Raw genomic sequence first — 15,310 nt, 5'->3', positions numbered from 1 at the left:
TGGGGTGGTCAGTACTCTTCTCCAACACCATAGCTCAAATTCATCAATTCTACTTCTGTATCCTTATTCATTGTTGAGCCCTCAAAAGTATAGTAAGTGATCAGAAAGACTATACCCTGAATCAGATAGATATTAGTCTTCAAACAGACTTTCCCAGTACAATGTGTCATGATTTCCTGAGTATCATTAGTGTTGATTGTGAATCCAAGTAAGATGAAATCATTGACAATTTCAATCTTTTCTCCATCTATCATGATGTTGCCTGTAGGTCCACCAGTAAGAAGTTTTCTTTTCTTGATATTGAGGTGCAATTCATATTGAAGGCTGTATATTCTTTGATCTTCTGCAGCAAATGCTTCAAGTCCTCCTCACTTTAAGCAAATAAGATTAGTTTATATGCATAACACAGATAATTCATGAGTGTTCCTTTAAACTTGATGCCAAGATTCATAGGGTCCAGTTTCTTGAATACTTTGGCCAATGTACAGATTGAGTCGGTATGGAGAAAGAATACAACCATGATGTACTACTTTCTTAATCTTATAGATTTATCTGGAGGACAGTATGCTAAGTGAAAGAGCCAGTTACAAAAGGACTACTGTATTATAAAATCACAATTATCAATAGCTAAGGAAAGGTTTAATTGCAGATAGAATTAATCTTGGACAGATAACAGTGATTAGAATGAAAGATGAGGCTTATAAATTAGTAAATAGATAATTGAATGACAGCAAAGGCAATATATATTAATAAGTTCTAATTGATGTTATAAAATGTGTATGAAGGAGAGAATGTAATTGTATTTATAATATTATAAAACAATATGTGTCAGAATTAGCAAATGGAAGTGTAATTTTAATATTCTAAAACAAAAAAAATAATAACACTGTAATCTTGTGAAAAGAATAACAAAAAAATTTTATATAGCATAGCTCTGTTTTAACAGATGTGTGGTAGTCATATGAGTCAGAATTTGCTAATGATAATTAGTTATCAATCCTTGGGGGTGTCCGTGGCAGATAAAAAATGGCCTCAAGTTTTGGGGGTTTTTGACCATTGCTTCCTACTTCCCATTCTCTGCCTTTGGCAGGTTCATTCAACCTATGTTCTTTTTCTATTGTGTCTTGATGAACTCTGTGACTGCTCTGACCATTAAAATTAAGCAAAAATGAGGCAGTGCCTTAATTGCCTTAAGTCTTTCTATCTTAGAACATTTGTCTTAGAGCCCTGAGCCAAGATGTAACAGTGCTGGCTTCCCTGAGTTCACATGCTAAGAGGAAACTTCCCTAGAAGAGCCATGAAGAGAAGGTAGAGACTAGATTAGATCATGCTGTTTGAGCTATTTTTACTCATTGCCCAACCTGAAGAAACCATTAATGATTCCAATCCCAATAATTATGTGACATGACAGATTTTAACAAAACTACAACTCATGAAGGATTATTCTTTGAAGGCATGAAATTTGAGAGTGATTTGCTATCAGAAAGAACTAACAAGGGTCAATCTTCCATAATCAAATGTGGAAATGGTCCAGCCTCTGCTCACATAGTAAAATGTCTTCTCTAAATTTAGGAATCCCGGGGTGGAACACACAGTTAATTATTCAACTATTAGCTAAAAGTTTGGCTTCTCAAAACCAGCTATCCAGAGACCTGGTTGATTTACTTCCAAAAGTTACAGCCTTGAAAGCTCCGTGGCGTATAGTTCTCTGCATACTTTCAAGTTGCCACAAGTTGTTACAGAATTTAAGAGGAGCTTTGGCCACTTGTTCTTATTGTTGTGCACCATTGGTTGGTCTCAGAACCAACCCATAGGTGACTGTCCATAGTTTTCAGAGGCAGTAAATTGCACTGGATGAGACTGTCCATCTTTCTCCCTCAGAGTAGCTGGTAGATTCAAATTGTGCCTTTGGGATTGAAGTGCAATGTTTGACCACTGTAGGTAAACAGATCAAATCCACAGGTAAGCAGCTGCTCCATGGAGAATGATGAACAATCTCCTTCCCTGCCTCTGAAAACCTACTGAAGATTCAGCTAAAGCTCTGAAGTTGGTAAAAAAAAATCAATATTCATATAGTAGAAAGTACTTTGATGTGCTGTTAACTGAGCGATTACACAATTTTTAATTTACATCTTTCTTAAAAATTGGATTAAAATTCAAATGGTCATCAGATAACTTGAAAATATGCTTAGATTCACTAACCATCAGAGAAAAAGAAATAACACCCACAATATGACACCATTTCATTTCCATTAGGATGTCTAAGAATAAAATAAAAACAAACAGAAAACCCAGAATTTGACAAATGTTGATGAGACTATGGGGAAACAATCACCCTTGTTCATTGCTGGCAGTTATGCAATATAGTACTGTTGTAAAAACCAGTATGGAAGTTCCTCAAAAAATGGAAAACTAAGCTACATACCAAGAAGCAATTCCATATATTTATATATATATATGTAAGTACATTATTTAAAAGAAAATACTTTAAAAAATATCTGAATACCAGTGTTTGCTGAAGCTTTAGTCACAAGATCAAAAAGTGGAAATGAACTAAATGCTCATCAACAGATAATAAAGATAAGCAGATTATGGTACATACATAATGCGACATACTATAGACCCAGTAAGAAAAATGAAATCTTGAGACATGCTACAGTATGAATAGAATTTCAAGATATTATAGTGAATGAAATAAATCATTCACAAGAGGACAAATACTGACCATTATGTCTATAAAAAGACAACGACATATAAATATTTGGAGATCAAAATTCTTTATTGTGTGTAAATTTGGTTTTGGCATCTTTTAATTTTTTTTTACATTTTGAAATTTTATTTTTTCCCTCTTTTCAAGTGCATGCTTACAAATTATACTTATTTTTCATTCAATCATATATATTGTTTTATGATTAATTACAACATCTGATAAACCCCTTATTATATACTACACTTTTTTATTTCCCTCACCCAACTTAACTGCTTATTCATTTTTTTACTCCCCTCTCCCTTCTTTTCTATCTCCGATCTCTGGTAACCATACAAGAATAATTCTATCTGTGTGTAAATCTTCCCTTAGCTTTTTAGAATAGTGACATTGTACATAGATAACTGTCATTCTGTGACTGATTTATGTCACTTAGCATTGTTTCCTCTAGATTCATCCATGTTTTATTTACAGTGTTTCATGACTTCTTTATTGTTTAGTTAGGTTGCATAGTATTCCCTTGGAAGCCTCCTCTGACCCTCAGTATGAAGGAGTGAGCTTCTTCTGGGGGTCACACAACCCTGTGCGCTTTGCTTATTATGGATGTAGTTGTTGTGGTTGTTGTGTTCCATCAAGTCAGAACCTACCCATAGTTGACCCTCTGGTGGATTTTCAGAGGCATTTAATCACATGGAAAGAAATATCCCATCCTTCTCTCACAGAGCAGCTGGTGGATTTGAACTGTATTCTTTCGGGGATTGTAGTGCAGCTTCTTGCCACTAGGCCACCAGAGTGTCAAATAATATATAGTGTAAAATAATGTCCACTACTCATCTGAACACTACATGGTTTAAAATTGAGAAAGGAGTGCAACAGTATTGTATTCTCTCTCCAAACAATCTGTATGCTGAGCAAAGTGTTCGAGAAGATGAACTCTCTGAAGAAGAATGTGGTATCAAGATGGGAGGCAGACTCATTAATAACCTGCATTTTGCAGCTGAAAGAACCTTGATTGCTGAAAATGAGAACTTGAGGCACTTGTTTCAGACGATCAAAGAATACAGCCTTCAATATGAATTTCATCTTAACAGCAAGAAAACAAAATTTTTTTCCACTGAATCTATACACAATATTATTATGACAGATGGGAAAGACTGAAACTGTCAATAATTTCATCTTACTTGGATCCATAATCAGCATCCTTGGTACCAGAAGTTAGGAAATCAGGAGAAACATTGTACTGGGAAAGTTGGTAGTTAAGAGACCTTTTCAAATTATTGAGGAGTCTGTTTGAGGACTAAGGTACATCTGATTCAGACCATAATCTTTCCAATCATTTGCTATACATCTGAGAACTGGGCAATTTATTAAGGATGACAGAAGAAGAATTTATCCCTTTGAGTTGCAAAGTTGTGAAAGACTACTGAACATCCCATGGATGGCCAAAAGAACAAACAAATACGTCTTGGAGAGAGTGCAGCTCTTCGGAGGCAAAGACGATAAAGCTTTGCCTCACATACTTCTAACATGTTACTAGGAGGAGTTATTCCTTGGAGAAGGAAATAATGCTTGGAAAGGTAGAGGGTAGGTGAAAGAGGGGAAGACTCTCAATCAGATAGACCAACACAGTGACTGCCCCAATGGGCTATAGTGTGTCAGGAAGTGTGGGAATGGCACAGGATAGGACAAGGTTAAAATCTGTTGTTCATAGGGTTGTTATGGGTTATACTCAACTTAATGATTCCTAACAACAACAACAACAACAACTCATTTGTCTATCTTTCTCTGAAGAATATAGCCTTTCAGAGAATGGGGTAATGTTTGTAAAGCTCTAGCACCATACTAAAGTGTAAATTTTCAGTGAATATCTGTCAAATGAGTAAATTACTTAATGATTGAGTGGAAGAGAGAGAGCGGTATTCACTCTAATTTTGGTGACTATAATATGTAGACTCTCTTGAGTTTTCCATTTCACTTCAGAATTCAGGATGGAGCTACTGTCAAGGCTATTGTGTCACTGATTCCTTAGCTGGTTCCTAGGTGACCAGGCCCTGTTCAACTTCCTAACATGGGTCCATATTATTTTAATTATTTTCTTCTTTACTTTATTCTTTCTTCTGCCTCCATCAGTTCATGGACCTCCCATTATTAGGAGTTCATTGCTAGATCATCTTGCATATTCCAAACATGGTTCACACACATATTCCTTCTCAGAACTGATCTTGCCATTGTCACCTTTCTCAAACCTTTGTTGTTTCTATTTCTCTGTATATGTTACTCTGTTATTTCTCTCTTATAAGCATATCCAGCAAAGGTAATATGTTGTTGTTGTTTGCTGTTATGTGCCGTCGAGTTGCTTGCGACTCATAGCGACCCTATGTACAACAGCCATAAACCCTGCTCTGTCCTGTGCCAATCTCACTGTCTCCGACATACCCACCCCGATTACCCCAGTCACTGAATCAATCTACCTCATAGAGAGTCTTCCCCTGCTGCGCTGTCCTTCCACCCTCCCAAGCATGTTGTCCCTCTCCAAGGACTGGTCCCTCATTGAAACAAGTCTAAAGTTTGTCAGATGAAGCCTCAGAATCCTTGGCTCCAAGGACCAGCCCAGTTTAACTCTCTTCAGGAAGAACCTGTTTATTTGCTTTGCAGTCCATGGTGCATTCAATACTCTTCTCCAGCACCACAACTCAAAGGCATCAATTATCTTTCTATCTTCCCTAGTCATTGTCCAATTCTCTGACTCATAACAAAAGATTTCATAGGCCGTGGCCTGTATTAGGTGAACCTTAGTCTCCAGAGTTACACCATTGCTCTTCAGGACTTTGGAGAGATCCCTACGAGCAGACTTTCCCATTGCAATACATCTTTTAATTTCCTGGCTGCTGGTGCCAAGAGTGTTGCCTGTGGGGCCAAGCAAACTAAAGTTGTGAACAATCTCAATCTCTTCACCATCCATCCTGATGCTCCCAGTTGATACAACAGTGAGAATCTTTGTCTTCTTATTTGTTAATACCAAGAAAAGAACTAACTCATGTTCATTAAACATTTTATCACGCACACTTTTATAATAATTTCAAATCCTTCTGGCACCTGGATAAGAAAGGTGACTAAGGTACAGAGAATGACACTTTAATACTGATGATCTCAGCCTGTTTACAACTTCAACATCCATTTATCTCCCCAAAGTTAGAGCCTCTCCTTGATCTTTTTCTGTTGTTACAGGCATAGTCCCAATTCCCTGAACTAAGACTAACCAGTGTTAAAAAATATTGAAATATTTATTGCACTTCTTTCTGAGAATCTTTATCAATTTACATAATTGCAAAAAGATGTACTGGTATTACCCTCTTGATCTTACTACTCTCTTCAAGTCTGTTTAATGTTCTTTGACTACAGGCTGATAACTTCTTCTGTTCTACTCCTTGTTCAGGGATTTTTATTGGTACCAGATAAGCCACAATGTCGCCTTCTCAGATTTGAGCTAGCTCACTTTTTATTTGCTTTGCCTTGTGGGGCTTTATTCTTGAATTAGAGATTGGGATTCTGATAATTACTGGGGTCTGCAAAAGGCATGTTCAATTAGATGGGTTGATATGGTGACTGCTACTCCAAAAGCCCAGCGGAGAGTGTGATGATGGTGCAGAAACAGGCAAGGGTTCAGTGTGTTTACATAGGATCTCTATGAGACAGAGTTGACTCAACAGCCTTTGTGAACTAACAAAACAATCCCCCAAAGTGGTAACTGTCTGTCTCCCTCCCTGGAATTCCCATTATGGTTTACCACAAGAAGAAAATCTTTGTGTTCCTACAACTCAGTGGAATCTCCACTGACTCATCCTTAAACCCTATCTGCTTGACTAGACCATGTTTTCTACGCCTTTTGAACATGTGTTTTCCCCCACTGTACTGTAACTCTTTGTCAGCACCTGCATCTGGGAAAATCTCTTGACTCATATACTGTCCCTGTCCCTGATCTTGAACAGATTTTAATCTGACAGTTTGCTCTAAGAAATTAGTCATGCCAACATGGAGGCAAAGACATGCCAAATTTGTGTCAGAAGTTAATCTTATCCAACACTAAGAGATGGTTGGTTACTTACAGGTGAAGCAGAAGGTGAAGGTTAATGACAACTAGAAACATGTGAGTACATGCTTACTGTTAGAAATTACAAGGACCAAGTTATAACTTGTTTGTGTTTCTCCTCCTGCCATTCTGCCCATCTCCTGCAGTAGCCTTTTATTGACCCTCTGTAGACAAAGGGAACACTTACAGTGGCCCTTTCATTCCCTTCTCTAGAAATAGAAGGCTCTGGTGGCCTGATGGTATGAAGCTGTGCTGCAATACTAAAAGCATGGGGTTTGAATGGGCAATCTCCTCCCATGGGATTTGTTGTTGTTGTTAAGTGCTGTCGAGACATAGGTGACTAATAGCAACCCTATGAATGAAAGATCTGAGCATTTGTATAACTTTCTTCTTTTCTTCATGTTCATAGGGTTTCCAAAGGCAAGCTATTTCAGAAGTGGATGCCACTCCTGCTTCCAAACTTATTTTATTTGGGGAGCTCCACCAAACACTGTCCAACATGGGTAACTATTATTTAGTTTGACATATCAGTGTCACAGTGTGATTTATTGCCTCTGAAAACTAGCTGAAAGGTTAGTCATGAGTCGATTCCCACTTCATGCTACACCACCAACACCACCACAACAACTCGGGCACAACATATTTTTTATTAATCAGATAAGGCAACTAAAAGATTGTGGTCTTTGAACAAACTAAAGAAACTGAGATGACTGAAGTTTCTCAGATTAAAAGGTAAGGCGACACTATTCCTGGAAGCAGAGAACATTAAAGAAATAACAGCTATGCAGAGATTACAAAATATTGAGAGAATAGTAGAACCCAAGGATTCCATTTCCCTTATCTGCAAGAGTACAGTACACTGTGGTGTTGAACCTACTCTTAGCTGACCCTCCAGTGGGTTGGCTTTCAGAGGCAATGTCATCCATCCTTCTCCCACAGAGCAGCTGGTGAATTTGAACTGAGTGCTTTTGAGATTGCAGTGTTGCTTCTCACCACTAGGCCATCAGAGCTCCCTGGGCCCACATTAAGGCTTCCATTTACTGTTTTTACTATAATAGTTCCAAACATGCCAAAAAAAGAAAAAAAAATCCCGTGAACTCAATACTTCTCAGTAGAAAAGGGGACAGAAAGAAGGGTGGAGTGAGTGAGGAAAGGAAGGATTAGAATAATATAATGAGGAACCACATTGTTTGTTGTTCTTCTTGTTGTGAACCATACTGGAATCGAACCATAGCTGATACTGTAGGGGTTTTCAAAGACAGTACATCGAATGGGAGGAGATTGCCCATCCTTTTTCAACAGAGAAGGTGGTAAATTTGAACCACGTGTCTTTGGGGAAGGAGGGAACTTTAGGAGGTTGAACTTACCCAGGTCACCTAGAAAGGAGCTTGGAGGTCAGGAAGGAAAAAGGAGCCAGGAGAGAAGTTTTCAATAGGTACCCTCACACATATGAAATGACATATACAAAAGATCAGGAACTACAGAATTATTTTGAAAGCAAAATATTGAAAATAAACAAATGGTTTTAAATAAATACTCAAACTATGGATTCATACACTTATTAATTATATAGTTGTTTAGTAAATTTTAATATTAAATATTCTATGGAAGTCTTCAAGACAAAATAAAGGAATAAAAGGGAAAGATGGATTGCATGTAATATGTACTCCTCACTGGGTAAAAAAAGACCTCAAGCAGCCAAGTTCCAGTCATTTTTGGATAATCTTTAGCAGAATCTTGCTTGCATGTAATATTAATGAGATTGTTCAATAATTTCCACACTCTGTTGGGTCACCTTTCTTTGGAATGGGAACAAATATTGATCTCTTCCTGTCAGTTGGGCAAGTGGTTGTCTTCCAGATTTCTTGATAGAATTTAGTAAGCACATCTAGGGCAGCATCTTTTAATTGAAATATGCCAATTGGTATACCGTCTATTCCTGGGAGCTTATTTTTTGCTATTTCCTTCAAAGCAGCTTGAACTTCTACCTTCATCACCATAGGAACTTGCTCAAATGTTCTTTCATGAAATTTTTCTGTGTCTGCCAATTTCTTTTGATACAGTGACTGTATACTCTTTCTATGTTATTTTTTAATGAATTTATTTAATTTTTGGTTTTTTTCTTGTTTTTATTTTTTTTATTTTTTTTCTTTTCATATTCTCTTAAATACTCCCTGGATCATTTAATATTCTGCCTAAAGCATCCTTAAATATAGCAACTCAAGGTTTGAATTTGTTCTTCAGTTCCTTGAGCTTAAGAAATGTTGAGCGAGGTCAGCCCTTTTGATTTTCTGACTCCAGCTCCTTGCACATTTCATTGTAATATTTTATTTTGTCTTCCCGCCCTGCCTTTTGAAATCTTCTGTTCAGCTCTTTAATATCTTGATTTCTTCCCTCTGCTTTGGCTTTGCAACAATATTTGGAGTCTCTTCTGACATCCATTTTGATCTTTTCTTCCTCCTCTGTCTTTGTATTGACCTTTTGCACTCTTCCTGGATGATACTCTTGATATCCTCCCACAACTCAGACGGTCTTTGCTAATTGGTGTTCAAGGCCTCAAAACGGTTCCTGAGATGGTTCTGAAATTCAGTTGGGATAGACTTAAGGTCATATTTTGGTTCCCATGGATTTGATTTCATTTTCCTTAGCTTCAGCTTGAACTTGCATAGGAGTAGTTGGTGGTCTGTTCCACAATCAGCACCTGGTCTAGTTTTCACAGCTGATACTGAAGTTCTCCAGTGGTTCTTTCCACAGATGTAATCAATCTGATTCCTATGCATATCCTCAGGTGAAATCCATATGTATAACCTGCATGTATGTTTCTTATAAAACGTATTTAAAATGAATAAGTCATTGATTATGCAAAATTCAATCATTCTATCTCAGCTTCATTTCTGTCACCAAGTCCATGTTTTCCAACTACTAATTCTTCTTCTCTGTTCCCAACTTTTGCATTCCTGTCACCCATTATTAATCCATCTTGATTGCATGTTTGAGCAATCTTTGACTGTAAAAGCTGGTGGAAATCTTCTAATTCCTCTTCTTTGGCTCTGGTTGTTGGTGCATATATCTGAATGATAGTTGTATTCACTGGGCTTCTTGTATGCAGATGGATATTATCCTGTCATTCACAATATTGTATTTCAAAAAGGATCTAGAAATAACTGTTTTATTATGAAAGCAACTCCATTTTTTCTCACCTTTTCATCAACAGAGAACTGCCAGAAGTCCAGACTGGGTTTAGAAGGGGTTGTGGTAGTAGGGATATTGTAGCTGATGTTAGATGGATCTTAGCTGAAAGCAGGGTATACCAGAGTAATGTCTATCTGTGTTTCATTGATTATGCAGAGGTGTTTGAATGTGTGGGTCATAACAAACTGTGGCTGACTCTGAGAAGAATGGGAATTTCAGAATACTTGATCGTGCTAATGCAAAACCTATGCTTGGACTAGAAGGCAGTCATCAGAACAGAGCAAGGAAACGCTGTATGGTTTGAAATTGGGAAGAGTGTACACCAGGGATGTGTTCTATCTCCATAACTTTTCAACCTATATTCAGAACAAATTATCCAGGAGGCAGGGCTGTATGAGAAGTGTGGCATCAGGATTGGTGGAAAACACAAACCTCCTTACTGAAACTGAGGAGAACCTGAAACGCTTGCTGCAGAAGGTCAAGGACTGCAACCTTCAATATGGATTGAGGCTCAATATAAAAAAGACAAAGATTCTCACCACTGGGCCAATTGGCAAGATTAGGATGGATGGTGAAGAGATTGATGTTGTTGAGCTTTGGTTTGCTAGGCTCCACAGTTAACACTCTTGGCACCATCATCCAGGAAATTAAAAGATGTATTACGATGAGAAAGTCTGCTGTTAGAGATCTCTTCAGAATACTGGAGAGCAATAGTGTCACTCTAGAGACTACGGTGTGCCTGACACAGGCCATAGTCTTTGCAATCACTTGCTATGCATCAGAGAGCTCAACAAGAGGATAGAAGAATTGATACCTTTGAGCTGTGGTGCTAGAGAAGAGTATTGAATATACCATGGACTGCTACGAAAATGAACAGATTCATCCTGAAGAGGGTTAAACCAAGCTATTCCTTGGAGACAAAGATTCTGAAGCTTTGTCTGACGTACTCTGGACATGTTGCAAGGAGGGACCAGTCCTTGGAGAAGTACGTCATGCATGGGAGGGCAGAGGGACAGCGCAGCAGAGGAAAGCCCTCTATGAGGTGGATTGATTCAGTGACTGGAGTAATAGGGGTAGGTGTGTCAGAGACAGTGAAATTGGCACAGGGCAGAGCAGGTTTTAGGGCTGTGGTACATAGGGTCGCTATGAGTCGCAAAAAACTCAACAGCACATAACAACAATAACAATAGCCTAGTGGAAAAATACTGTGCTGCAATCCCAAAAGCACACTTTGAATCCACCAGCTGCTCTGCAGGAAAATGAGCAATCTATTCAGTGCAATGTACTGCCTCTGAAAACCCACTGGAAGGTAAGCTATGGGTGGGGTCCAACTCATTTGAGGCTCAGTACCAACACAATTGAGAGTCAGTTCCCACTCAGTGTTACATAAGAACAACCCAACATTCATGCTCCTAAGTTCGTAAAATGGATAGAATCACAAGAATTAATAACCAAAGTTATCTTTCCAGAGAAGGGATCCAAGCAACTGAGATGAGGTGGAAGGGAGCAAAACTTTAACCTAATAGATACAACTTCCTTTTTTAAAACCTTTTCTATTTTTTTAGATATTAAATCATTTATATGTATTTACAATTTTAAAACAAATATAAGATACTTCAAGAAAGGCTTTGTTTTGCTTTGTTTGCTTACGAAAAAAAAATCTTTTGTGGCTATTATAAGTGCTACTTAATAAATATTTCTGGTTCTCCAATGCACATGACAAGATAGTATTTGCCCCCAGTTCACTTTTTAAGAAGATTAATTCAGGGGAGCTCTGGTGGCCTAGTGGCAAGGAGCTGCAACTACAATCCCAGAGGCGCATGGTTCAAATCCACCAGATGCTCTGCCGAGAAAGGAGGGGCAGTCTCCTCCTGTACCAGTCAGATCTGATTTGACGGTATACACACAAAAATAATAAAAATTTAAAAAATGGTTAATTCATTCATTGTTGCACAATTTCCACCTTTCCTCCCCTATGAGCCCCACCCTCAATTCACTTTGCTATGCACTTTATACTCTGGACTAATCATTGTCATACTAATAATGTCTACTCATATATTCCTTTTAATGTGCAACAATGAGTGAATGAAAATCCAACTATTCTGTAAACTTTCCTTAAAATCACAATAGACAAAGATATTGTTCACCAACTTGTTAAGGAAAGTGATATCATTCCCTCTGATCAATGATACATGGAAAGAACAATGTTTTTATATAGAGACAGAAGTTTTAGGAGTCAGAGCGCAAGTCACTAATCTTTTCTCCACCATAACAAAAAACAGAGCTCATATTGGTTGTTGCTCCATCAGCCTGGGTTTGAAAGTGAACTGCAGATGCCAAATGAAAAAGTTAATCGCTTTGAAAGCTACTGAAATTTGGAGGTTGTTCAATATCAAAGCGTAACCTGGTCTCATCTGGCATATTATTATATATAGTTCAGTTCAGGACCATCTGGAATATTGTCGTTATTTTTAGGTGCTGTACTTGATTAATACTCATAATGACCCTTTGAACAACAGATTTTAAATGTGGCCATCTTCACAATGTCTAACAGTCTTAAACCAGTTGTTACAGTCACTGTGTCAATCTGTCTTGTTGAGGTTCTTCTTCTTTTCCCCTGATCCTCCTTATTTCTTATTGTGATGTCTTTTGCTAAGCTTTGGGCCTTCCTAACAACATGTTCAAAGTTTATGTGATGACCAAATGTGTAGCCATAATTGAATGGATTGAGAAATTATGGTACATTCACAAGATGGAATATTATGCAGCACACAGGAACAATGATTTTGTAAAATACTGCCTCACTTTGGAGAGACTAGAGAGTATTATGCTAAGTGAACTAACTTGGTCCTGTAAGGACAAATACTGTATAAAACCATTATTGTAGAATAAGTATGACAATCCAAGGGCGGGGGAAGAAGGGGGTGGATGGACTGGGGAGAGTGTGTTAATCATATGGTTGCACTATCTGATGGGTGGAGGGAGGGGTTAAGGAAATGGGAAAGATCTGGTGTGACAAACAATGTATACAAACTTTGGAAATAAACCAGCATGTATTTTATAAAAAAGTTTATGTGATTTTAAGTTTCACTATCCTTACTTCTAAGGAGCATCATGGTCCTACTTCTTACAAAACGTATTTGGAGGTTTCTTTTGTCTGTCCATGAGGTAGGCAGTACTTTTACCAGCACCACAATTCAAAGGTATCTATTCTTATGTTAACCCTATTCATCGTACAACTTTCAGAAGGATATGAAGCAGTTGAAAATATCATGAGTTGGATCAGGCACAACTTAGTCTATAAATTGATATTATTGCCCTTTAGTACTTTGGAGAGTTCCTTAGCAGTAGATTTTCCTTATGCAACACGTCTTTTGATTTCTTGACTGCTTTTACAATGAGTGTTGACTATGAATCTAAATAAAATTAACTCATTGATGACATCAATGTTTTGTCATTCTAACATGGTATTGCCTCTTGGTCCAGTGGTGAGGATTTTAGTTCTCTTGATGTTGAGATACAATCCATATTGAAGTCTATATTCTTTGATGTTTTGTAGGAAGTGCTTCAAAACCTCTTCACTTTCAAGAAATGAAGTTCTGTTTCTGCATAACACAGATTGTTGACAAGTCTTCCTCCAATCCTGATGCCACATTTTCCTTCATATCGTCCAATTTCTCAAATTATTTGCTCAAAATACAGCTTGAATAGGTATGGAGAAAGAACAGCACCCTGACTCAAATTTCTCCTAATTTTAAAAGTGTTCTCTTGTACTGTTTAGGAAACCACTTTTCGGTCTATGTGTAAGTTTTGCAGGAGCACAATTAAATGTTTTGGAATCCCTATTTTTTTCAATGTTATCAATAATTTTTTATGATCTGTATATCCAAATTCTATTGCATAGTCAATAAAACACAAATAAAGGTTTATCTTTCTGGCATTCTCTGCTGTCAATCAAGATCTATCTGGCATCAGCTATTATATCCCTTGTGTCCTGCCTTTCTTGAAGTATCTGCAGTTTCGCATGGAAATGTATAACTTGACTGATGCCCAAAATGTTCATAGTTTTATCTACTTTATTTTTATTCCAGACTCAACCTAATGGCCTCTTATTCAACTCACTGCAGTTAAGTTGAAACGAACTCATTGCTGATCCCCCATTGAGTTTCCAAAGCTGTAAATTTCATAGGATCGAGTTGTTCATCTTTCTTTCATGGAGCTGCTGGTGAATGAAACCACCAGAGGAACACAGCCTTGGGTTAGCAGTGCAATCCTGAGGTACTATACCCCCAGCTCCCTAAAAGTCTGTAGCTTTTTACTATATTTAAAAGAATCTGAATGATTAGATGATGCCTACCTGTATAACATTTTCCTACTCCAACCATATTAGTATGGTACCCGATTTACTAAGCTCCAGTCAAAAAGACTTCTGAAACATTCTTACATACTTCTAACCTCTACAGTTAACTGGTTATTGTGGGGTGTGTGTGTCTGTGTGTGTGTGTGTGTGTGTGTGTGTGTGTGTGTGTGTGCTTCTTCTTAAAAATGTTCTATTCTTTCTTCCGTTAATCACATTTCTAGTTCAATTTAGACCTTTCCTTTTTCATTTTTACTTTCTCCATTTAACTTGTTAGCCAATTCACAATTATTCTTTCATACTAATCTAGCATTCATTTAATGGCATGTTTATAATTTGTAACTACTTATTATTTTTCAGACTTTTTTACTTTATTTCTTCCTCACACTGGATAATTCTCAATGAAATTTATTTGAATATTCTTATCTAACTGCTCTATATCTTATATCTATGACAGGAAGCAAATTCATGAAAGAATAAGCAATCTTCTCTAATGTATTGGCTCTGATGTGAGATTTAAATGTTATTGAGGAAAATACTGTCATAAATTTGGCATAATTACATAAACTTTGTCTTATTGACCAATAATTGTAAAATGGTAATATGAGGATATTTTATTGTAAACTGAAAAAGTTATGAAAAATCTAGTTGCTAGGACAGGGAGTATGTCAAAAGAATTTCTTTTGTTAAAGATGAAGCAACTGAGTTTTTAAATTAGTTTTGTTTCACCACCTGTAAATTGAAGGAATAGATAACTTGCTAGTTTTCTAATATCCAACATTGCAGAATTGTATTTCCTAACTTTTCTTAGAACTAGAGATAGAGGACAACTATAGTGTTGCTACATCTTACTTGCATACATAAAAAGTACAATCCTAGATGTAAAGATAAAATCCTATCAGGAAAAGAGAGGAAAGGGTAAGTCATAGCCATATCTTCCAAGTATGGAGTATGTGATTTTACA

The sequence above is a fragment of the Elephantulus edwardii genome, unplaced genomic scaffold, assembly GCF_000299155.1.
Source record: "Elephantulus edwardii isolate Elephantulus edwardi_28Jun2011 unplaced genomic scaffold, EleEdw1.0 scaffold00056, whole genome shotgun sequence".
NCBI lineage: Eukaryota > Metazoa > Chordata > Mammalia > Macroscelidea > Macroscelididae > Elephantulus > Elephantulus edwardii.
Note: the sequence above shows the minus strand (reverse complement) of the source record.